Here is a 24878-nt window from a genome sequence, read left to right on the forward strand (position 1 = left end):
CTGTGCATGCATCAGGGGCTCAACCAGGCCTGGTCATCAGACACAATCCGAGGTCATGTGGCACTTCCCTCGCTCTTGCTAGTATGTCAGCTTGCACTTTCATACCTGCTTTTGACTGACTTTAGGGTTTCGTTTTGTATCGATGATGACTCTGTGTTATGGTGTGGTGCAATATCTCTTTTGGCCTTACAGGTGGGTTTTCGAATGTGCTCCTCAGCAGGTCCTTCAGCTTCTTCAAGGGCTGTAAATGGACTGGAGTGGGGCTTAAATTCCACACACACCAACTTCAAACTACTTCTCAATGATTTGGGCAGATGTGGCATGCACAAGCAGTATGTTGTAGTGTTGAAAACTCTCAGGGAGAGCAGTCTCATTTCTTCTGGCACAGATCCCAGCCCGCAGCCTCATCGCCAGGTGTGGAGTCCTCCCCAACCTGGGAGCATGCAAAGTAAATACGCCACACACGGAGCTCCGGATTGTACGTCCTTGTTCCTCAGCATACAATCACACACTGCACTCTCAATACCTCATAACCATTATTATCCACACCTTAAAACCTCCCAGGAAGTTATGTAATTCCTTATGGAGTCCGTCCAGAACCGCCAGGGTCCTAGCACATATAGTCTCACAACACTATATCCGCCTATGTTTTACTTAGATGAGCCTAACAATGTTACGCTGTAGAAATAGAGGGAAAAGTGTTGTCCTTTCATATTTTATTGCTCTGACTTTATATTGGAGGGTCAGTTGGGGATGTTGTGAGGTTGCAAAGTGCAATGAAAATAAAAATGTGTCACTAATTGAAACCTGAGATGTTATCCATGAGGCGTGCTGTGCAAAAGCAATATATCTGAAGCAAGCTTTTGAAGTGTCTTGGCTTGTTAAAATAGGACTAATATAGTCTTTTTGCCAATTCGTCTGCTTCAGAATATGAACAGGGGAACATAGAGGATGAGCCAACAGCAGCTGCAGACCACTTAAACAAATAAACATGTTAAAATCAAAATAAAGAAACTGAAGGAGGGATGTACGCCTGTTTCAATCAGATGCAAAATGGGAAACTCTGACAATTTAAATGAAAGAGAGGCACTAATCCTGCAGTGGCAGTATGTGCTGCCCTCTTCAACATCCATACACATGGAACTTATATTAATGTATTATTTTTTGAAGCCACCTTGTTAAAATGAGGGTGGGGCCTCAGTGGTAACCTGAGCTGTGGTTAAGCTCCTGTCCTGTCAAATAAACTAGCACATAAAAATCAAAATAACTTTTGGCAAGAACATATTAAGTTTCTCCTGGTCGCTTGGCACAAGCAAAATGGCATTTCTCACAGGAATTGCATGTGGTGCATTGACAGCAATACCTCAAATAACATTACATTGAAGAAATACATTTAAATGCCTATACCAGATGAGTTAAAGAAACAATTTAATGATAAAGCTGACCCAATACATGAAGTAAATATAATCAAGACATATTACTTTTTTTTAAAATCCTGGTAATTTTTGTGTGAAAATCATCACACCAATCGGTTATTTTTCCCAAGAAAACACCAACTGGCCCCCAGCAGGTAACTGTGCATAGTGTGCATACAACATGCGAATCGCCCCAATGAATTAACGTCCTTACCCTCCCCACCATCCTGTTCCACAGAAAGACACAAGGCAGCATGTTGGTCATCCCGGATTAGTCCTTTAGTACACCTTAAAGTTCTCTTTATTGTTCATTGACTAAAGTCTTGATCATTTATTCCGGTAAACCAAAAAACACACATTGTACGCTACTTAACTAATGAAAGCCAGAAAAGGTAGGCTTTTCCAAAGAATAACTTTAAGCAAAAGATAGTATTTGCATTCTAGACATGGCCTTAGCCATCAGGATATCAAGAAATGCACTTCGGTATTGAATACCCCTGTGCTCGCTGTGCCAGTAGGCCCCAACTTGCACTGTTGTATCAGTAGTAACTTTCCAGTCCTCCATCCCAGAGACACTACCACCAGTGCACCGCTTAACGCCTTGGCGTCACTGGGGTTCCTGAACACCGGGTACCCCATAACGTTTCTTAACACACATACAGGCATCTTGGGTATGGCAGGAGAGTCCAGGACAACCAGCAGGTCAGTCTCCCCTCTTGCCTGCCCGGAGCCCCAGTTGAATGCTCGCCCTGTTCCAGGGCCAGACAGTCCATGCCAAAAAGAGTCCACACCATTTTTCTTGCCCAGGACACCTCCATAGGGTGAAGCGCTCACGGGCGCTCTCACCATCCCCCAGCTATAGCTTGACCCATTGCAATGGCCCCTAAAATGGTTTGGATGACCTTTGTTAGACAAATGCACGCCATCCGGTAGATATAACTCTGTATTGGATACCTAGATCAGATTGTGCTTGATCCTGTGCAGGGGGGACCCAGCCAATAATTTTGCAACCGCCTGATTCAATTTCTTTACTGATCTGTTCACTGCTTGCGTAGGTGCGCCTTTGGACCAAATCCTACATGTAATTACCTTTAACTAAAATATAACACTGTCCGGCAAGAAGTTCCTTACCTGTGAGAGCATAGAGAACAATGCTTCCTTAACTCCCCTCCGGCCTGAAGGGATCATATCATTACCCCCTGAATGAATAACAAGGACATCCGGGGTAGGAATGCTGTCTATTTCCAAGGCCCTCCACAGGTGGTTGAACAGCTCGCTTAACCTCTGCCCCCCAATCCCTATCCAGTGTTGTTCAACACCCATTGACAGCTGTGACCTCCCTAAATCTGTGCTGTGAAAATACTCTCCTTATCTGAGCACAAAGGAATGGCCACAACAGCATACCTGTGTCCATGGCTGCCCGTCGTATGTAGAAAAATTAAAAAAACAGAAAGAAACAAAAAAGGGGGGGAATTAATAACGCTGGTGTGTGCGATAGTAGTAATGCTGAACTTCCGGTCACCCCAATTTTTTAAGCTAAATGAGGTCTCACATAGCACTCAAAACAAGATGACTTCCATCTGCCTACCCTTTTTATCGCATGGAATTACAACCCTATTGAGGCCGCCATTGTTGGCAGCCCCAATGCGGAAAGAATGGGACATGGAATGCAAGGTCATTTCACCCAGCAAGGTCAAAGCACGCTTACATAAACGTGTGAACTGGAATCTGGTCAACGGGAAGCCATCTGCATGTAATAACAGCCTAGAATCCCCACATCTCGGACGCATATGAATGAATGCTTGCATCACTGTCATAGGACAATACATAGCCCCGGGGGTCAGCACGGAAGGGCCCCCATGCTCCCCTCCCCAATGGGTCTGTCTTTAATCTCCTTACCCTGACCTTCAACATGTCCTTTGATACTATGTCATCAACTAGGTTGACTCCCCCTCTCTATCCGCCTTTGATGAAGGTATTAGCTCCGACACTCTGAATGCCCCAAAGAAGGCCAGTGAATATGCTACGCTTAACAGGTGTGTCTCATAGTGGGATGTGCAAACCTGGGGCAGTATCCCCCAAAAAGTGACAATCTATCAGCATCAATGGGTCTCCTAGCATCCTTAGCCCCCTGGAACAAGCGTACCCAAACTTTTAAAGCCCGTTGGACCCTGGGATCCTTGGTAGGATCAGCAACACCTTCCAGCCCCACAAAGAAGTCAAATGCAGACAACTGTCTCCTAACCTGGGATAATGATTTCCCATTCTCTTTTTGTTTAACCAAAAATAGCATTAACCCCTGCGGTATCCCCCCCAGGAAAACTGAAAGAAGCCATATATGCCTGCCATGCATTCTCTTACATACTTTTAGTCTTTAGAGCCAAGGCTACAGCTATCATATCAGGAGCAATGGGGCACCAAACTTCCACAATTCCTCTAGGAGAACTGCCATCTGGCTATCTGCTTGTGGCCATCATGCTCTGAAGTCTGTCACCTTAGAACAAGACAGGGCATCAGCTATTGCATTGTCTACTCCCGTCACATGCTTGGCAATATAATACACATTATGCTGCAGGCAGCAACGGATGAGCTCCTTAAGTAAGAATAGCACAAAAGGGCATTTGACCCTCTGGTTATTAATTGTCATCACTCCGATATACTGTCAGACCAAAACCCAAAAGTGTAGCGCCACAATGATAGGGAACAACTCTAGGAATGTCATGTTGCGTATTAACCCTGCAGACACCCACTCTACCGGAAAGTGTTTCATGCACCACCTTTTGCCCAATACCACGCCGAACCCTATGCTGCCTGCTGTATCTGTATAGAGAGCCACTTCCACGTTGGATTGCACTGGTTGCTGCCACAGCAGAGAGCCATTGAACCCAGTCAAGAACCCTCTCCAGGTACGCAGATCATCCTTTACTTCAGATGAAAGTCTGGTGTGGTGATGTTTTGCCTAAAGCCCCGACATTGACCTGGCAATGTTCCTGGAGAACTGAGGCCCCTGGGTATCACCCTGATAGCGAAATTTAATTGCCCTACCAGTACCTGTAACTGATGCAGGGTAACCATACGGGTAGTTAAACATTCGTTGATGGAAGCCCTGAACGCCAACACTTTCTGCTGAGGAAGCCTCATACCCCAGTTATGGCATCTATGTCAATGCCAAGAAAAGTCATGCAAGTCGTGGGACCCTCTGTCTTATCAGCTGCCAGGGGGACCCCCAAGGACTTAGCCAACTGTTGGAAACTCAGCAGGGCAGTCCCACACGCCGGTGAGCCTGGTGAACCCAAGAATAGAATGTCATCCAAATAATGTACCACATCTTGAGATGACACCAGATCTTTCTCCACCCATTCCAAGTAACAGCTAAATAACTCAAAGACAGAACAGGCAATCAAACAACCCATTGACATATACAGATCCACAAAGAAACTCCTTTCAAATGTAAAACCTAACAATCAAGTGCCATCTGTGTGTACTGGCAAGAGGTGAAAGGCGGCTTCTATGTCGGATTTGGCCATCAAGGCGCCCTTGCCCAATCTATGTAGCTTTTGAATTGCTGTGTCAAATGTAGTGTAACGCACAGGGCAAAGCTCTGGATCCAATCTGTCGTTGACTGAATACCTCAGTGAAAATGAAAGGTTGTGAATGAGGCAGAACTTCCCTGCTTCTTTCTTAGGAACCAGCCCCAAAGGGAAAACACACCAGGTCTTGTCGTGGGGCTTTGTGAAACAGGCCTGCCACTCTCCCTATACTTACTTCTTTCATGATTTTGTCCCTAACGACCTCTGGGTTGCATAGAATGGACAGCTGGTTACGCGGGGGTACTGTGGAATGCGGGGCGCTAGATGGAATATGAAAGCCATATTTGAAACCATAATACAACAGGTGAGCCTGTTGCCAAGAATCGTCTCTACTAAGAAGGTGGGCCAAAACATGTAAACGAATGTGGGTAGGTACTTTCTTATGCTGAATGGAGATTGCGACCTCTGGGAGGGTGCTGATCCTTTGGCTTTCCCAACTTCTTGAAGCACATGCTCTCGGGGTGACCCTAGGTTTCACAGAAGGAACACAGGTGTTTGAATTTGCAGGTGGACCCTCTACTGCATCTGGGTCTGGTGGCTCAGTGGACTAATGCATCCACTGCAGGGGCTTCTGTTCGACCTCATGGTTCGGCAGGTCCACTCAGTCTTTCATCCATTTGAGGTCGATAAAATGAGTACCATTGAGTTGGGTAACAATATACATCTGTTATTTCAGCGCCAAGATTCCCCGTTGCTGGAGTGAACGTGCGCTTTACAAATACGCCTGTTATGTTATGCATTCTTCTTGTTATACTGCCAACAAGCCTGCTTCTCGTCCTCTGCCCCTTTGTCGGATTGAAAGGAATGAGAGGCTCTGGGAGCTGGCGGTGCCATGTAAAATTCTGCATGCCATATGTTAATTTCCCGCTATTCCCATGCCATCTCGGGTCTTACCGCCTTCATCTGTCTAAATTTGTTGTCATACCGAAGCGAAGCAGAGCCATGAAATTCTGAACCTGCTGCATGGATCATTGACATGTAGCTGAACAGTTGTGCGGCCACTGCCGGGAACCTCTCTACCAAAATAGCTGCGTAAATAGAAAATCCTTTAACCCATTTCTTAATGGACCAGTCCAACCTTACTTTCTTTTGCTTAAACTCATCCTCCTTGCCTCCTCTGCTTTTTCCCTGGACCACGCCAGCGTTAATGAGATCAAAAACATCAATGTACTCTCCTTTGAAAATCTTCTCCCTAGTTTTCGCTGGCAAGTGCCACTTAATAGCTTCTGACAGGGCCTATGTGGGTCCCGCGGAACCAAAGAGCATTGGGCTGACAGAGGGAGGGGCCTGCACTGTTGGCATTGCTGCTGGGAACGCTATTGTCTTCAGCACTGGATCAGTAGTAGCTGGATTACTAAGATGGGCTTGTGATGTGGAGGCGACGACAAGGGAAAATTGTGCCACCCTGCCTGACTGTACCCACACCTGTGCTACCCCACTGCGCTATTAGCTGTGTGGGAGCCTGCCCAATGGACGGTGCTCCCGCGGCCACACCAACCTGCGTTGACATGACTCCAGGAGTGGGTGTGGTTGCGTGTGCTGCTGGAGTTGTGATGCTTTGAGAATAGTCCCCCACCTTGGGTGAACCTCTGTTTGCCGGGCCGTTCTGACTGCCACTAGCAAAATGGGAGCTTAGAGGAGCCAGGGGCTATTCCCCTACCTCCGTCTCACCTGCAGCGACCGCTTGCACTTTTGTGCACTGCTTGACAGGTTCCTGCAGGGTTTCATTATACTGCACCGGGACCTTCTATGACGTGTGTCTTTGCGACCTTCCATAGTTCACTGAGCAACCAAAAGTCTTCTGGGGTGGCTGGGGCATCCTTGGTGACTCGGGCGCGCTTTGGAGGCATTGCACTAGGTGAAATGAAAAGAAAATTACTTTTAGAAACACAACTAACCCTCCATCAACAAAATCCCTTGCCACTGCAAAGTGCTGAGGTCCGTAGCTCTGACTGGTAGGCTACAACCTCTCTGGCCCCACCAATGAATAGCTCGGTGGCCGTACCTCGTACTTAGGCTCCCCTGCCTTTCCATCCTGTGCACCCGGCAGCCCGCCTCTTGTCCAGTGGATGACCGCTTAGACCATTTGCCTACTTCAGATTCTTAAACAGCATGCCCCATCGTGACAACACTGCCAGCGCTTGAGAAAAATACCCTGGGGCACCAGGGACTACTTACAACCCTAGCGCCCCTGAATATTTAATCCGCCTGTACCTCAATCCCCCCTAAGCAAATTATAAACATGCAAACACAAGCACACCCCAACATCCAGTCTACTTACAAAACGAGTGCCCTGGGTTAAATTAACCCCAACCCAGGATGAACCTCAATCCATGCAATGCTGAGTATGAAAAACATCAATCCATGCAAAGCCGGGAAAGCATGCGAACGTGCGCATGCCGCAGATACACAGGGCACCAGGGATACTTACCGCCCTAATGCCCTGGGTTAGCTCGAACCAAATCCAAAAATGATAAAATTCCCATGCGGCCATCTACACAGGTACCCAATGCATTACACCCCGATCGATGCCCAAGGTTATGCTGAACAATCAATAGCTATTTTCTTAAACCCATCCTGCACAATGAAATATTACCCTAGAGTCCGGGCCTAATTACAATCCCTATGCATTTACAATACATATCAAAGGATACTCCGTCAAAAAAAAATTCGCCGATGACAGCTACGCTCTGAGGCCCTCCCCCGACCCCCCTATGCTATGAATCAGCCTACTAACCTGCGTTCCTCTCCACCGATAGCGCTTCGAGCACCGCTGCCTACTGGAAAGCACTTCGAGCACTTCCACACCACTTGGAGGAACTGGAACGTTGACTTCCTAACCTGCCGCTGCCACCTCGGGAGCTGCTGGAGAGGGCTTCCCCGTTTCTCCCGCCTCTTTTATCATTGCTCGGAGGGACCACTTGTGCCCTTGGATGGCATCACTACTATCCTTACTTCCAGGACCCCTAGTGGAAAGAAAGAACAGACCGGCTTCCGCCTGAGATGCAGCTAAGGGCGCCATGCCCTGATGTGCGGGTGGCGCTGGTCATTGTTTATACACTGACGAATGCAGCAGTCCTTTGAAAACACAGCTTCAAATACATGCCGACGAATGAATAAATGTCCAGAATATCAAATGGGTCTCTGAATATCAGTCTGCCATACTCGTTTATATGGATTCATTACAAATTCTTGTCTGGTACTCCTTGCGTCCTACAAACGTTCATAGGATATTAAACACTGGGAAAACCAGTTTGAATTAGTCGTGCTGACTGTTCCTTGAATTATCTGAGTGGTTAATTTGTCCAAAAAAATAAGTGCCGGGCCATCGTCAGGAGACCCCCTCAGTTTGCACCACAAATGGTCACTGTACTTACTTAGACAACTTGTAACCATGCACTGCTGCAAGTGTGACAATTCAGACTGGTCGAGCCTGCCAAATCTTTAGGAATGGTTTGGGTGGCAGGTATTGTTTTTAATGTATTGCATTAATAATCAATTGTTTTTCTGCTTTTGAAGAGATCCTGGGCTCTCCCAGTCTTTTTATTCCTGCAAAAGGTCACCTCACCTGACCCATGAATTAGCTTTTCAGTGTCAGAGTATCAGAGGGGAGAAGCAGTACCACTTCTAAGTACTTCACGAGGCTGACGCAGTCTACTTAATGTCTTTTCATTTCCAAGCAGCACACTAATTTATAGTAGGAGGAGCTGGATTTTACAATATTGACTCTGGATTGACTGGCTAAATTAAGTAATCAAAAATTCTCACATTTTATGTATGACCCCCTCCTTTGACTGAATACATAATCTTGACTCAGATTCTCTTTTCCCGCCTCAAGCCTAGGGTCTCAATTTTCCAGTATTCTGTGAACAAAGATAAATATGCCGTTCCAGGCACTCTTCCTTCTCCCACCCTGCCTACTAGATCCTGCAATGTAAGTCTCCTGGTAGTCTATGAGACCTCAGAGTTCAAAGAAGGCCATCTATTGTGATTTGTTTTTAACTCCTAGCTGTCGCTGTCAATAAATAAAGAATACTGTTATATCCTAAGGTTTACATTCTTATGTGAATCAGCCTAGGTCCTCCTAGCTGCTCAGCCAGTGTGAGAGATGGTGACGGAATGTTGGTGTGACTGTGATGAATGGAATGCCTGGGTGCCTGTGTGGATGAGTGGTGACAGTTGGAGATGGGCTGAGCAGCAAGGCGGGCTGCTCCTGGTGGGGCTGGCGTAGGAGATATGGGAGCTGGGTTAAGAGGTGTTAAATGGCTGATCCTTGACTGATACAACTTGACATGGATTAATAAAAAAGACTTTAAGAACTTACAACCTGGCTACCAGTGTCTTCATTTACAAAGCACAACAAATACTCTTTTGTGGTAGCTGCCAATAGAAAAGGGTCAAACTTTCAACATCAGGAGGTTGCCAAGAGGGAAGGCAGTAACAATCTGTGATTTCTTGAGTAGGCCGCGAGCAGCCGCGGAGATGATGTGAAAGAAAGTAATTATTGATGACCTGTAGGGAGCCAAGGTAACACAGGAGATTACAGCCACCAAACTTAAATTGATTTAAGACGGGTGAGAAATCTCACAACCTTTTAAGGATCAATTCTGTTTATTATAGCGGTATCAGTGACATACACAGCTAGTAGTCTACAACCCAGATGGCCGGAAGCGTTCAAAGAAGCAATTGAATCCTACATATCACAGCTTTCCACCTACAACTCTGGGGCCGGAAGCGATGCGTTGGCAATTTAAGAGTTAAACAAGAAATAAGCAAACAAACAACCCCCTCCCTACTTTCTCCTTCTGTAGAAGTAGTTAGGTGGTCACTGATGTGGGCATCTCAACACAACATTTTCCTAGGTATAAATATTAGTTCGTAACATCAGATTAAGGCCTATCTATCCGTAGGGGCAGTGTCAGGGCTCAAGCATAGCAGCCTCAGGTAGGCCGAGCATGTCAGTTCATGGAATTCAGAGGCGAGAATATGAATGAAAGGTGCCCTAAAGTCGGGGAAGGAGTTATGTTTTGGGTCAATAGATAAGGTACATTTCTCCATACCTAGGGTAAACCACAGCTTGTGCAGCCAAGAGGTATAATTCGGAGTCCTGTCACTACCCCATAGGGAAAGGATCACCTGATGGGCTGCCCCCAGGGCCAACGCCATTTGCCTCCCTCTAATAGAGCACAGCGGGTAGTTCAGAGGAATTCTGAGAGGTGTAGGCAGGGAACCTCGGGGCTAAGTATTGATGGCGAGGTCAAAGTCATTCAGAATTTGACCCCAATAACAAGTTGATTTTGGGCGTGCCATAAGAGGTTGAGCAATGTTTCAGTGTCCCTGCGCCGCCGCCAACATTCCTTCGAACGCCCAGTGTTCCATACCTGGAGGCTCATTGGAGTCAGACACCAATTTTACTCTGTTTTGTATACAGTCCCTGTGCTTGCCATATTATGTGCTGTGTGTTGTGTTCTGTAGTAGATATCTTCCCACTCTTTGGAAGAGAGAGTTCTACTCAGCTCGTCCTCCCACCATAACTGCCCTTTAGATTTAGTCAGTGATACCTCTTTACCCAGTAGGGCATAAAATTCTGTAATTAGGCGTTTATCCTCAGTCTTAAGAGGGTATCCATTTCTCAAAGGGAGTCAGAGGCCTTCCCATATGCAGCCTAATTTAGGGTTGCAACACCCAAGGTCATATCTGGAGATACTGTATGAGGTTTAATTCTTCCAGGGAATAATCACATTTGAACTGTTTAAAGGGGATGATCCCTTGGGTATCAAAGAAGTATCCTATGTGTTTACATCCACCATCCCGCCAACGCCGAAACCCTTCATGCTGCATCCCCTGGGGGAAGTCTGGGTTAGCTCAAATAGAAGTCATGGGGAGGGAAAGGTTGTCAAGTCTGCTCTAATTGCTATAGAGTCCCATATTTTGAATGTGGATTTACTCACCGGTGAGGAGTAGAGGCCCCAAGCTCTATGCTTTTGGGGAAGCCAGACTTCCTTCCATATGTTTGAGCCTGCTACAGCTTGGTCAATAAAGGAGAGTGCTTTTCAGAAAGCGGTCGTTTCCATTCTACCAAGAATCTGAGTTGGAAGGCTTGGTAGTAGCAAGGGTACTGCCATCCCTCTATCTTGCGTCAGGCAGTAGAATAGATGTTTAGGAGGGTGAGGTTTCCTACTATGCCAGATACATTTGTTAATTTCCAATTGGAGGGAATGGAAAGTATGGTGTGACAGGGTCAACGGGAGGGCCTGAAATAAGTAGTAAGTGAGGGTGGCATAATTGATAGCTACGGTCTTAGTCCGGGCCAGTTTTATACCGAGGTATGTTATGGACTCAGCTGCCTCTTCAAAAGGGAACAATGGGTGTAGATGAGCCTTGTGGGGTGGAGTTGCAAAAAACACAGTTGATGGACAGAATGTAGAACAATGTCATACATTCACCCCAGTACAAGGATCTGGGCCTAAATCCATCGTTTTTTTGCACTCCACACCACCCTGGGTTAGACACTGGCTATATGCAAATCAGCTCTGACCCTGTGCCTCATGGGAACAGTCCAGTCCGAACTACCAAGCCATGTCTTTCCCAGACCGGAATCAAGCATCCAAGGACCGGTTTCTGGCTATCAGCCTTCATCAGCCTGGATAGCTTGACTCCAGTGGTGTGGAGAGCCTGGGACTCACGTCTGAGCATCCCCAGCCCACTCGGTGTGAAATTGCAAAAAACACAGTTGATGGACAGAATGTAGAACAATGTCATACATTCACCCCAGTACAAGGATCTGGGCCTAAATCCATCGTTTTTTTGCACTCCACACCACCCTGGGTTAGACACTGGCTATATGCAAATCAGCTCTGACCCTGTGCCTCATGGGAACAGTCCAGTCCGAACTACCAAGCCATGTCTTTCCCAGACCGGAATCAAGCATCCAAGGACCGGTTTCTGGCTATCAGCCTTCATCAGCCTGGATAGCTTGACTCCAGTGGTGTGGAGAGCCTGGGACTCACGTCTGAGCATCCCCAGCCCACTCGGGGTGAAATTGCAAAAAACACAGTTGATGGACAGAATGTAGAACAATGTCATACATTCACCCCAGTACAAGGATCTGGGCCTAAATCCATTGTTTTTTTGCACTCCACACCACCCTGGGTTAGACACTGGCTATATGCAAATCAGCTCTGACCCCGTGCCTCATGGGAACAGTCTAGTCCGAACTACCAAACCATGTCTTTCCCAGACCGGAATCAAGCATCCAAGGACCGGTTTCTGGCTATCAGCCTTCATCAGCCTGGATAGCTTGACTCCAGTGGTGTGGAGAGCCTGGGACTCACGTCTGAGCATCCCCAGCCCACTGGTGGAGTAACCGAAGGAATCAAGATCTGGGACTTCTGCATGTTTACTTTAAATCCTGAGACCTCCCTAAAATCCTGGAGCTCCATCAAAAATGCAGGGAGCGAGGACATTGGTTCAGTGATGGGCAAAATTACATCATCAACATAAAGGCTAATTAGGTGTTGGTCTCCGCTAAAGGGAATCCCAGAAACAGATGGATTGTCCTTCAGCCTTTGAGCTAGGGGCTCCATGTATAAGACAAAAAGATGAAGGGAAAGGGGACACCCTTGTTTAATACCCCATTGGGTAGAGAAGGGCAAGGATATCGCCCCATTGACTCTCACCGAAGCCCAAGGGGGGGCTGTAGATGCGGCCCCATCTGCCAACTTTGTAACCAAGGCCAAATCATCATAATGTTTCGAACAGTTAGGTCCAGTGGACACAATTGAATGCCTTTTTGGCATCAATGGGGAGAAGTAAGGCTTCTCTCTGTGATCTTAGGTCCTATCTAAAAGTTGCAGAGGCTTTTGGCATTATCGCCACACTGGTGGGTAGGAATGAAGCCTGCTTGATCTGACTCAACCAGGCCAGGCATTAGGGGGTTTAGGCGATGGGCCAAAATGCTTGTTAACAATTTTGCATCTATGTTCAGTAGAAAGTTAGGTCTATGTGACCTGCAGATTGTTGGGTCTTAACTGTGCTTCATGATAACAGAGATAGCAGCTTCTAGCATGGAGTCTGTGAGGGAGGCCGTGTCACCAAAAGAATTGTAAAGATGTGTGAGCAAAGGAGCTAAATTCAGGCAGAAAACTTTATAAAATTTGTGGGGAAGAGCCATCGGACTTAGGGGACTTCATGGGTTTTAAGCAGGCGATGTCTGTTCCCACAATACTATGGTATCACTGGCTTGGAAGACTGTACAATGATCCTTATATTCATCCAATGTTGGTGCTTTCTCAACCTTGCAAGCAGATTATTCTGTCTTTCTAGTTCTTGTGACTAGCAGACTGGTCTTTCTACTATTTTGCTTCTGTGGTTTTTTAAAGATTTTGTACAATTGTTGCTTATGAGATTGCTTACGAATTTGCCTATATTTGTGCAATTCTAAAGAATGACCAGATCTTAAAGACAATCATTTGGCCCTTTGTCCATTCTGTCTTCATGATCTACCAACGTTCTCTGGGTCTCACTTGAGGCTTCCCTTTTTCAGCCCGTTGAATGGAGGGACAAGGAATCTGAGGTCGCAAATTGGTTGCAATTACAGAGGATATTCATCTGCTTGTTGTCTTTTTGCAGTTGTTTAGAACTGAACTAAAGACTTCTGCAAGCTTAGTAACCATCTATGAGCAAGTCCTTATCTCACCGGAGAAGGCATTACTCTTGAGTGATTGTGTCACTGCAAACTCCATTAAATGCATGTGAGAGTCAATAGTTGCTATGCTAGATGACATTTCACAGAGGACTTTTGTCTGGTCATCCAATTTTATACTGTGCACTGCCAGGTTATTTGCCATGAGATCCAATGTTCTGCACATAGTGTGAATAATGGCGAGAAGTGGTTGCTCTGGCTTCTGGTCCAAGAGAATAGAGGGGCATATTACCAACGATTAGCGATATTTATCGCTAACTAGGCTTAGCAACAAATTTGTTATCGCTAAGCATCGCCGGAAATTATCGCTGAGATAACTTGCTATTAGAAAGGTTTATCTCAAAAGCGATAATTTTTCCGGCGATAGCGTGAATATCGCTGAGAATACAGCGATATTCACGCATTAGTGACAAAATGTTCTTGGCCATGTTATCTACCTCCCATTGGATAACATGGCTAAGAACTGGTCTGAGCAGGTGTTATTTTTGGGAGATATTCACGCTTAGCGCGAATATTTCCAACGCTACGCCTGCCTTGTTAATAGGCCATAGCGACGTTATCGACTGCTTTCAGTCGCTAACGGGTTGGGTACGCCCACTTTGTATGTCATTAGCGATAAACATCGCTGACATGCAAAGCGGGCCCCAAACCGCTCGCTATCGCCTATAAGCTGTCGCTAACATCAGTTAGCGACAGCTTGCTAATGGGGTGATAGAATTATCGCCGCTTAGCGGCCGAAAACGGCCGCTAAATCGGCGATAATTGTCTATCGCCCCCCTTGGTAATATGCCCCATAATCTATAGCATTAATACCACTATGCTTTGGTAAGTCTGAGTCCATCGATGCTGATTTCATGGTGCTGTTTGGGCAGGATCTGCCACAGCTAAGTGTACCATAGTATGTACCTACCAGGCCCAAACTTCTTCATCCAACTCGAACTAGAAGTCAGACTCCCCACTAGTAACAGAGATAACTAATTTGGACAAGTTAAGGAAGGGAGTAGATGAATATTGCCTTCCATTCTCGGTTGTTCCATTCTTTACGGATGTACTACTCATATACTGAGCACTGGCTCCTGGCTTTTGGTTTCCTCAGTATTATATTCTTTATGGAAGGCAGCTACAGTTATGGTCTGGTGATTACACAGAACACAGTCAGTCAAAGTTTAAGGGGGACCGGTCTGTGCTACCAAAGCCTTTGTATATTCACTTCTTCTGCAGTTACTTTTCTGCACGGTTTCTAATTGTCTTATGGGGGTACGTTACAAAATAGAGCTCTTTATATGACAAACTTTATTTTTTATCGTAAGATGTTGCACGTTCCTCAATTGCCTTCACTAGTGACTGCTCATTGGTTGGTGCAGTCATAAAATAATGTTGGATTGTGTTTCGCTGCACCCCAGTGGTCATTGATGGCATTGATGACTGCACCCATGCCTAGGAGAAGGAATTTAATATGCTGATGGATGGGTCAGAATCAACTGACGCAGTCACAAAAGGGTGCGGATGAGCAGGGTCGGTGGAAATACATGTCTATTCATGAGGGGTATTGGTGCCTGCAGTAATTCTTCAATGCCATGGAAGGAAAAGATTCTGTAAGTGGGGGAATCGGATATTTCCTTTGAGGCAGATGTAACATCAGACCCATTTTATTTCTATTATTTCTTCTAGTCTCTTCTATGGCATCCGCTGGTTAGAAGCAAAACCTTCAGGTGTGCCAGCAGCTATTTTTTCCATGTTATCTCCCAGAGCACATTCAAGGATGCCCCAGTAGATTTATGTAAGATAAATGGATGCCTTGAAGATTGCAGCTGCCTGTTCTGTTACTTTTGACATTTTTCTAGGTTGTGTCCACAACTTTCTATTGACTGTTTTGATATTTAATATTTGACATTTTGGCTGGTTTTATCAGGGCTGCCTTCACTGGCTGGGATCCTTCGGACACTTAGATCTTCTCACCAGGAGCATGAGCACCCTCAGACGCTGGGCCCCATCTTGTCTCACAATTGCTCTGCTTATAACTAGCTCTTTGTCGCTTCTTGGACAAAAAAAGGTACAAGTACTGTTGCAAGGCAAAAGAAGGCTTTTTTAATAAGTTTTTGAGCACCAAACATCTGTCCATAAGCCACACCCAGGCTGCCAGCCGTGCAGCCTCAGCAGAACTCAACCTCCAGCCTCTTCCACCCCCTCACCGTACAACTGTGTGGCACCTGGTGCTCACCCAACTGGTCTCTCCCGACCCCCCACACAATGCAGCAACACCCCACCCAACTTACCTCACCCCCACAACGTGAGCGGAGGGCTCTGCAGATGAGTCAATGGGTAGGGGGAGAACAGCGCAGCACCGACAGCTAGAGTGAAGGAGGAGGAGGTGAGGACGTTGCAGTGATCATGGCACATGTACCCATGGGTATTCCGGGACTGCCCGCAACTGCTGCTACCACCACAAGCGAGATCCTCCAACTACTGTGGTGCTCGCAGCTTGTGGCTTTTGCAGCCACGGGTCTCAGGCTTCAGTTTTCAGCCATGATACTGCAGTATTGCGGCAGGCTGTCTCTCCTTGCCTTGTCCCGGTGTCCCTTTGATCCACATTACTCTGTGCACTCTCTACACACCATAATGTCACAGAAGAGAGCACCTAATGCAAATCCCTTGTTTCAGAAGATATCAACTTTATCCATATGCTCTTTATTCTAAACATGGTAGATTGATTTATACCCAAGTGGAACATTTAATTTACTTGTAAGCCCCTAGCAAAGTGGTACTGTATGTACCCGGGGCCCGACAATTAAATACTACTAGTGGCCCTGCAGCACTTATTGTGCCAGGTGCTCTTTAAACATGTCTCAAGCCTGCCATTGCTGCCTGTGTGTGCAGTTTTAAACTGCCACTGTTACCTGGCAAAATAAACCTTTTGCCAGGCACAAACATTCCTTTTACATACATATACATCACCCCAAGGGTAGGCCTCGAGCAGCCCAGAGTGTAATGTTGTTAAAATGTTGGACAGTTACCTTTAACTTTTACATGTCCTATTAGTGTAAAACTCCTAAATTTATTTTTCACTCCTGCAAGCACTACCTCTCCCATAGGATCACATTGGGTGAACTTATTACATTTATTAAGTGATGACTTTCAATTGAGAGCAGCTAGACATATCAAGTTTGGTGTCTAAAGAATTGTAAATAAAATCCCTTTTTAATTGTAAAGCCGGATTTATTGTAACTATTCTGAAAGTGCCACTTTTAGAAAGTTGGCATTTTCTTGTCCTAACTATTTGGTGCCTGCAGCCGGTCCCAGGGCCACATGATGAGGTGTAGCTGGCAGTTGGTCTTTGTGTATTGCTCCCAGACAGTGAGACAAAGGGCTGTTTGTGGTTTGATGAAGAGGAGGAGTAGTCACCTATTACACTTGCACATTACAAAATCTCTGCCTGAGAAATCTCAGAAAGGGTTTGTCACTAGACTTTTGTGTCTCCAGACAAGCTACAGCCAGGGCAAGGAGTCAAGTAAAAAAAAAAAAGTAAAAAAAATGTATATAGCGCACTACATACCCAGAGGGTCTCAAGGCGCTTGAGGAAGGGGGGGAGGGTTACTTATCGAATATCCAGGTTTTAAGCTGTTTTCTGAAGGCTAGGTGGTTTTGAGTAAGTCGGAGGTGGATGGGGAGGGAATTCCAGGTTTTGGCCGCTAGGTAGGAGAAGGATCTTCCCCCCATGGTGGCTTTGTGGATGCGCGGAACAGCGGTGAGGGCTTGGTTGGACGAACGCAGCTGGCGGTTGGGGGTGTAAAAGGAAAGGCGCGTGTTGAGACAATCAGGTCCAATTTTGTATAGGGCTTTGTGTGCGTGGGTGAGGATGCGGAACGTTATTCTCTTGTTGACGGGGAGCCAGTGAAGGTCTTTCAGGTGGACGGAAATGTGGTCTGTGCGGGGGATGTCTAGTATGAGTCTGACTGAAGCATTTTGGATGCGTTGGAGTTTTTTCTGCAGTTTTGCGGTGGTACCAGCGTACAGGGTGTTTCCGTAGTCCAGTCGGCTTGTAACCAGTGCGTGGGTGACCGTTTTCCTTGTTTCGGTTGGGATCCAGCGGAATGTTTTTTTGAGCATGCGCAGGATGTTGAAGCATGACGACGAGACGGCGTTGACTTGTCTGGTCATCGAGAGTGAGGAGTCCAGGATGATGCCCAGGTTCCGTGCGTGGTCCGTCAGTATGGGGGCTTTCCTAAGGCCGTTGGCCACCAAGAGTCGTCCCAGGCGGAAGGGGATGAACCTAAGATGAGGACTTCCATTTTGTCCGAGTTCAATTTCAGACGGCTGTGCTTCATCCACTCGGCTACTTCTTTCATCCCTTCATGTAGGTTGGTTTTGGCGGTGGTTGGGTCTTTTGTGAGTGATAGGATCAGCTGAGTGTCATCCGCGTAGGAGATGATGTTGAGGTTGTGTTGACGTGCGATGGTTGCGAGGGGGCTCATGTAGACGTTGAAGAGGGTGGGGCTGAGTGATTATCCTTGCGGGACGTCGCAGATGACTTCGGTGGCCTCTGACTTAAAAGGGGGGAGGCGGACTCTCTGAGTTCTTCCAGCGAGGAATGAGATGATCCAGTCCAATGCTTTTCCTTGAATTCCGATGTTTCTGAGGCGTTGTATCAGGGTGCTATGGCAGACTGTGTCGAAGGCTGCGGAGAGGTCAAGGAGGATGAGGGCCACTGTGTCTCCGTTGTCCAGTAGTGTTCGAATGTCGTCTGTTGCTGCGATGAGGGCGGTCTTGGTGCTGTGTTTGGCTCGGAAGCCAGCCTGTGAGGAGTCGAGTGATTTGTTGGTTTCGAGGAAGGCGGCGAGCTGGCTGTTGACGGTTTTCTCGATGACTTTGGCAGGGAATGGGAGGAGCGAGATGGGGCGGTAGTTTTTGAGTTCGGTGGGGTCAGCTGTGGGTTTCTTCAGAAGTGCGCTGAGTTCGGCGTGTTTCCAACTTTCTGGGAAAGTGGCGGAGTTGAGGGAGCAGTTGATGACGTCTCGGAGATGGGGTGCGATAATGGAGTCTGCTTTGTTGAAGATGTGATGGGGGCATGGGTCTGTAGGGGATCCTGAGTGGATGGAGTTCATCAGGCGAATGGTGTCTTCTGTGGTGATTGGGTTCCAGTCGAAAAGGTTATTCGGAGGAGGTACAGGTTCGGAGGTGAGTGGGGTGGACTGGTTTACGGGTTGGTTGTTAAAGCTGTTATGAATGTCGGCGATTTTGTCATGGAAGAATGAGGCGAGGGAGTCGCAGAGGACTTGAGAGGGGGTGATGTCGTTAGAGCTGGCGGTGGGGTTGGTGAATTCTTTGATTATGTTGAAAAGTTCCTTGCTGTTGTGGGCGTTGTTGTCTAGTCGGTCTTTGAGTGCTGATTTCTTGGCTGTCCGGATTAGTTGGTGGTGTTTGCGGGTGGCGTTTTTGAAGGCGGCTTGGGTGATAGTGTTTGGGTCTTTTTTCCAGGTTTTCTCAAGGGAACGACAGAGCTTCTTGGATTTCTTAAGGGCATCGTTGAACCAGGGGGCGTTCTTGCTTCCTTGTTTGATTTGATGTTTTTTCAGGGGTGCTAGTTTGTCGGCGGTTTGTGTTAGCCATTGTGTGAGGTTGAAGGCGGCTTGGTTAGGGTTCGTTGAATAGGCGGGGTTTTTTTGAAGAAGCGATGTGGAGATCTGGTCGATGGTGATTTTGTTCCAATTTCTTCGCAGAGTTGGTTGAGGGTGGTTGTGGATCGTGGTCTTGTTGTAAATGAAGTGGATGCAACTGTGGTCCGTCCAGTGGAGGGGTGTGGTGTGAGTGAAGGAGATATGCTTGCTGGAAGTGAAGATAGGGTCAAGTGTGTGTCCTGCGTAGTGTGTGGAGGGGTTGACAAGTTGTTTGAGTCCGAGATTGGCGAGATTGTCCAGAAGGGTGGTAGTGTTACTGTTGTTGCTCTTTTCCAGATGGAAATTGAGGTCTCCCAGTAGAATGTATTCTTCCGAGGGGAGGGCGTGTGGGGTGATGAAGTCAGTAATGTTATCGCTGAATTTTGTACGGGGTCCTGGTGGCCTGTAGAGGAGGGTGCCTCTGAGTGTGGTCTTGGGGTCAGTGTGGATCTGGAAGTGAAGGTGTTCGGCGATAGCGAGGTTGTCTTCTGAGCTGGTTGAGACGCGGATGGTGTTCTTGTGGACGATGGCGATGCCTCCTCCTGTTTGGTTGATGCGGTCCTTACGGGTGATCTTGTAGCCGTCCGGGATGGCTATGGTGGTGTCTGGAGCTGAAGAGGCATTCATCCAGGTTTCTGTTAGGAAGGCGATGTCCGGAGAAGTGGTGTCGAGTAGGTTCCAAAGGTCGATGGCGTGTTTGTGAACCGAGCGGGTGTTGAGAAGGATGCATTTAAGGTGGGTGGTGTTTGATCTCTGTTTGGTGTTTGTGGGTTTGGTGTGGGTCTTGATGCAGGAGAATTTGCAGGAGTGGCAGGTGAAGGGTCCATGGGTGTGTCCTGGTGCTGTTTGGGCGCAGTTAGGGAGTCGGCCGGGGTTCAGTGATAGGAGGGTGGAGGCGTCGTATGTAATGCGGGAGGGGTGGGTGAAGCGGGGACCAGGGGGTCTGGCTCTGGGCGCGGTCCAGGCGCGGACGGGCGTAGACGGGCTTACCTTTGGCGCACCTTCGGCGCGGCCGCAGCGCGTGGACGCTGCGCGTTGAGACATCTGTCTTATATTGATAGTGGAGGGGGCGGAGCGTGGGAGGGTCAGCTGGGAGGCGGGAGCTGGGAGGAGACACGGGCTCACGCAGGTAAACACAAGCCTAAAATGGCAGCCCGGTCCCTGAAACGAAACTGGGACACAGCCGGAGTGGTAAACTATTTAAAAACACTCTCCACACAATTTTCTCTTCCCCCCACAGTAATGCCAATAGTGCGCAGCAATTATAAACAGAGATAATGCAGGCAAATGAAACCAGGCGCCGAGTGTGCTATTAATTAAATTAATTAATTGTTACGATGTCAGCAGAACGATACCAGGTGCTGAATGCGCTCTTTCAGGGCAGGCAGGCAGCAGCGAGATGTTCGGATCAGTGCGGTTCAGCGTCTGAAGGGAGGCAGAGTGCGAGGGGAGCGACCACAATGGAAAGCGTCCACACGGTCACCGTGTGGAGGAAGGGGAAGCATGACACCCCAGGTGAGTGGAGGCCTCTAAAAATGTCTTCACTTCAAAGTGTGCATCAGGTGTTAATATTGGACCTCCGACCCCGAGCTCTTCAGAACCTGGACCTGTGGAAGAACCAGAAGAAGGACTGCTGTGGTGATTTGCTGCAAGAAAGACTGCCACTCTGCTGCCCTGCTGACCTCCTGTCTAAGTGAGAAGGACTGGACCTGTATCTTGAACCCAGTACCACCAGAGTCAATCAATCAATCAATCAATCAGGGATTTATAGAGCGCACTATTCACCAGTGAGGGTCTCAGATGCTGGGGGGAGGAATTTGGGCAGCTAAGGTAATCTGAAAATCAAGGTCTTGAGGCTCTTCCTGAATGCTTGCAGTGTGGGGCTTTGTCTGATGCAGAGGGGGAGTTTGTTCCAGGTCTTTGCTGCGATGTAGAGAAGGATCTGACTCCTGTTCTGGCTCTGTGGATGCAGGGGATTTCGGCCAAGGCTAGGCCAGCGGAGCGGAGGTTTCTCTGTGGAGTAGAAGAGAATCTTACTTTGAGGTATTGAGGTCTGCTGTTGTGGAGGGCTCTGTAGGCATGTGTGAGCAGCTTGAAGGTCACTCTTTTTTTTGACGGGGAGCCGTTTGCGGTCTCGTAGGTGCTGGGTGATGTGGTCTTGTCATGGGATGCTGAGGGTGAGTCTGGCTGCAGCGTTCTGGATGGTCAGGAATTTGTGGAGTAGAGATTTGTTGATTCTGATGTAGAGGGCATTTTTGTAGTCCAGCTGGCTGGTGATGAGTGTGGGCGATGGTCTTCTTGGATTCAGGGGGGGTTGGATCCATTTGGTGGTCTTGCAGAGTATGCAGAGGGTGTTGAAGCATGTGGACGATACAGTGTTGATCTGTCAGTTCATGGTAAAGGAGGAGTCAAGTATGATGCCGAGGTTGCTGGTGTGGTCCATGGCAGTGGAATGGTTGCCTAGGGCAGGGGGCCACCAGGTGTCGTCCCATGTGGAGGAGGTTAATCCGAGTATGAGGACTTCCATTTTCTCCGAGTTGAACTTCAGGCAGCTACTGCTCATCCAGGTTGCAACGTCCTTCATTCCTACCTGGAAGTTGTGCCTGGTAATGTTGCGTTCCTTGGTGAGGAAGAGGATGAGCTGGGTGTCATCGGTGCAGGATATTAAGCTAAGTCCGTGTTCTCTGACGATAGTTGCGAGGGAAGCCATGTAGATGTTAAAGAGAGTGGGCTTGAAGGAGGACCCTTGGACTCTATGAGCTAGTTGGCTGGCCTCCTGACCACAGTCTCAGTGACAGAAGGCTCCAACTATCTTGAGCCTGCCACCAGATTTCTTTATGCTGTGAGTCCTACCCCCTAAGTGGTCCCTCCTTCAGTCCTGGACCCTTAGAAATGGGCAGGAAGGTGCTCTGCCAGCTCAACTGTGGTGCTAGCAGAATCTATGCATCACATCCCAGAAACTCTGTATCAAAGCCACTGCATGGTGCATTGCTCTACCAAACTCTGAATCAAAATGGCTGTGCAACATATCCTCGACGCAGGACTTTGCATTGCAGCCTAGAGCCTCCACAGAACCGCTGGTCCGAAATGCATCTTTGATGCAAGTCTTTGCATCACAAGCCCCTTGTCAACGGCATCCTTGACAAGGACCTTGCATCACAGTGTCAAAGCTTCCCAGAACCACCGCTGCATGACTCATCTCTTTTCTGGGACCTTGCATCACCAGGCTGCCCAATGCACCCTTGACGCTGGATCTCGGAATGCTCCGCAACCAGGATTTAACATACTGTTGTTCAGCGGGCCTAACTTGGGCCATGTTGCCGGCTCAGACTCCTTCGCGGTTGGCCTGGAATTGTGACTTTACCTCGGTCTAGCTCATCCATTTAAGCACAGTTGGAGCTTTGTGCTTTTTTGCACTATTGTTGCTTATATATTTAAAATTGCATATCTGCCATTCTACTGATTGGATATTGGCCACTTAGATCTCAAAATATTTCTTACATTTTACTCTAATATTTCGAAAATTAGTGTGGTATTTTTGAAATGCTGCATATTTATTTTACACTTTGCCTCTAAATTAAGCCTGAATGCCTTTGTGCTGAGCTACCAAAGAGTTAAGTACAGGCTAATGTGGGATTTGCTACTGACTTCTCCATGACAAGGATTGTGGTTGCTGCTTGAGTAGGGTCTCACTCCCTTAACCAGTAACCCAATTTCTTACACCCCTTTTATTGTTCATTCTCCATCTAAACTATTTAGAGTTTTACGGAGCTGCTACAGAACCTCCCACACTCCTAGGTCCAGTGCCACTGTGCTCAGTGGTCAGAAACACTGACTATTCATACCCATAAAAAGCAAAACAAATATGAAGAGGCATGCACAAAAATGTGTATTTCATGTTAATGTGAATGGTAAATTACATGTTTAAATTAAATTAGACGTTATATGTATTATTAGCAAGCAATGCAAAACACAATGACGTGTGTGATGGTAATAATGACTGACTAAATCTAAGTTCTATTCATCTTGCTGCAAGCGGGCTAAGAAACTGGTTTGTCACATTCCTTTCCAATTCGAAATTGCATGAATATTCTATTTTCTTCATTATATGTTACTGTTATTGCCTATTCATCCCAAGGGAATTGTAATGTTTTGAATAACTACTGTCATAAGCGTGACATCCTTCCATTTAATATTGGCTCACGAATTACTTCGTTGGTTTATTACAAATGGAGCCTCATGAAAGAATATGACCTGGAGACCAAGCAAGAGCCCCAAGATTTAGAAAAGATATAAATGGCTAGACTGACAGTCCAGTTGCAATTAAAGATTAGACATTATCTGGATATTAGACTGGACATTAGACTGGATATTCAAGTTGAATGACAGGGGTTCTGCCTCTATAATGCGAAGCTTTATATAGTCTCATGCATGTAGAGAGGCCCAGAACAACAACAATGTGTTCAATTTAATTTCAGAGCTTGTAAATGAAATTAATCATATTTCAAATTTTAATGTTTCCTGTTTTTACGTTTCAGAGAGGAAACGAAGCTGTGATTGTGGGTCATCGCATTTAACCCATACTTTCTTGTGGTATTGAATAATCATCCTGGCTTGTGCTGCAGACAAAAGCAACATCACCAAGAAGACACAGCGCTTTTTGAGAGAAGCCCAGCTTTTATTTATTTTGCTTCAAGTAATAAAGTAGAAATTCATCTACTTGGTCTTGCATATGCAATTTACCACTTAAAAAAAGAAATCTCAATGTCCTACTTACCAAAGATTTGTTAATAAAACCTTATAATTTCTTGCCACATTGATAAATAAACCCATGCACTGCTGGAATGCGTGAACTCCCAGGCTCCACAGCTGTTACGTAAAAAAATGCCAATAGGTCATTTAAATGTGTTTATCGTTTTCTTGTGCTACACCTTAACAAACTAGAGACTCCACTCCCAACACCTACTGGGAAAGAGTCAGATATTGGCTACTGTAGCTTGAACATTCTCTGTCCATATTCATAAGTCTGAGATGTCCACTCGAATGTGTACCATTAGTACCATTTCATGGAATGAACCTAACTGCAAAAAGCTGATCAATTCCCACAAACTTGCACAGGTCAGCGCACCCATGATTGACTAGAACATGGATCCTGGGAGCAGATTTACCTACACGGAAATCCCACCACACCTGGAAAATTCTGTTTGAGCAAGTCCCATTCATTAGGGAAAAATCTTACACCAGGAACTGGATTTCCATATCAAATGTCATTTTGTGGGCTCTATAGGTTAATTCAGGTAAGCAAACACTAGTGAAAAGGTCCTATGTGTTGTGCTCTAACAGTTGAATCACGCAATGTGTTCCTTTCCTCCTGAGCAAAGGTAACATACTTGCATTATTCCACCTAGGAGTGGCAACATTCATTGGTATCTAATCAATCTTTGACCCTACATTTCTTTTGGAGATTGTGTGTACACACAGGCCTACGTTCCTTTGATAAAAAACAGTCCACTAA

General features: G+C 46.7%; 1 protein-coding gene across 2 annotated transcripts in view; it reads left to right on the forward strand.

Moving 5' to 3' along the window:
- LOC144818526 (serum albumin-like) overlaps positions 1-24216 on the forward strand; it is a 510759-nt gene extending 486543 nt beyond the window's left edge. Inside the window, exon 15 of one of the 2 annotated variants that reach the window (XM_078676035.1) lies at positions 23902-24216. The gene's annotated coding sequence lies outside the window, so the exon portion shown is untranslated. The remainder of the gene's footprint in view (positions 1-23901) is intronic. The other variant, XM_078676036.1, reaches the window with a different exon arrangement.
- The last annotated feature ends 662 nt before the right edge of the window (positions 24217-24878 follow it).

Source organism: Lissotriton helveticus, chromosome 2_1 (assembly GCF_964261635.1).
Source record: "Lissotriton helveticus chromosome 2_1, aLisHel1.1, whole genome shotgun sequence".
Lineage (NCBI taxonomy): Eukaryota > Metazoa > Chordata > Amphibia > Caudata > Salamandridae > Lissotriton > Lissotriton helveticus.